The sequence below is a fragment of the Artibeus jamaicensis genome, unplaced genomic scaffold (genome assembly GCF_021234435.1).
Source record: "Artibeus jamaicensis isolate MK-2021 breed Jamaican fruit bat unplaced genomic scaffold, CSHL_Jam_final contig_471, whole genome shotgun sequence".
NCBI lineage: Eukaryota > Metazoa > Chordata > Mammalia > Chiroptera > Phyllostomidae > Artibeus > Artibeus jamaicensis.
The window spans coordinates 8,415,676-8,417,117 of record NW_026521850.1 but is presented as its reverse complement, the minus strand read 5'-3'; positions in this window follow the sequence as shown (position 1 = coordinate 8,417,117).

The window sequence follows — 1,442 nt, the reverse complement described above, 5'->3', positions numbered from 1 at the left end:
ATCCATTACGACTGGAGCCAACTGAGGGAGAAAGGGGCAAGGGAGAAGGTGAAAAGGAGGAACCCAGAAACCCAGAAACCGGGGAGCCCTGTGGGGAACAGCCAGCAGGGGGCAGAGTTCTCTGGTGACAGCAGCCTTGCTCTTCTTCGGTCCCCTAGCCAGAAAGTCGAAGCCAGGCTGCCTGGGGAAAAAGGGCTGGGAAAGGAAAACGCCTGCCAGGTTCCGTTTAAGTGCGTTTCGGCTTTTATCTGAATAGATAGGCCATACATTACAAAATCCCCTGTATGGAAAAAAGTATTCACTGAAACGTAAGCCTTTCTCCTCACTCTGATTCCCAGGAGCTGGTTCCCCTCCTTACCGATAACCATTACACCGATTTATTGTATTCATTCCCAGATAGTCTGTGCCACCAATTGTCAGCCATTTTCATCTCATGGCACACATAGACTGATAACTAAAATTCTGCGGCACATCAAAAAATATGTATTTTTTGCCAACCTGACCAAAAAAGAGGTATGATTTTGATTCATTCATACTGGACAGCTATTGTGTTGGCTGCTGTCATTTCTTTGTTATTTGACAATCTCAATGAAAAGAGGTCAGTGCCACTGACTAAGTAGTCAGGTGTTGCACGTTTTAAAAATGCTGGCAGCACACCAGTTGAAAATCACTGGTCTTGCACATGAGAACACACACCACATTTATTTTTTACATTAATCTAGCCCTGGTTTTGACACCTCCCCAGGGGACCTCTAGTTATGAAAGAAGCTAATTTATATTGAACACCTGTGATCCTTTAATTCAACTGAGACCTATGGAGCATCAGACCTGGAGCTGGGCTAGCGGTTCACAAACCTTAAATCCCCTGGAGAGCTTGTTAAAACACAGATTGCTGGACCCCACTAGGTCTGGGGTGGCAGGGCCTGAGCATTTGCATTTCTGAAGCGTTTCCAGGTGATCTGAGGCTGCCGGGCTCCCCAGCCACACTTCAGGACCACTGAGCTAGCTGCTCCTGGACAAAGTGTGTGTGCTGGTCGCTTTATTTCTCTTCCACGTGGGACACAACGACACCAACGACACAAAGAAACACATACCAAGTAGAAAGATAATTTCATCGAGTGATGAGTGCTGCAAAGGAAACGGGAAGGAAAGGGATGTGACTGAGAGGATTGTGCTTGAGGAGAGTAGGAGAGGGTAGGGGTGGAGGGTAGCAGCAATTGTGGCACAAATGTTCCTTTTTGAGCGGTTGAAGTTTACTAGTGAACGGACTTACAAGCGGATATCCTGTCTTGGGCTCAGGGGAGGTCACCTACAGAGACCGGGTGGAGAAGGAAGAGAACAGGTGCAGCCCCACCCTCCCCGGGTGCGCAGAGGCGGAAGGACTCGCCAAAGTGACTGGAAAGGGGCCCGGGGGGGGGGGGGATATAAGGGGCAATCCGAAA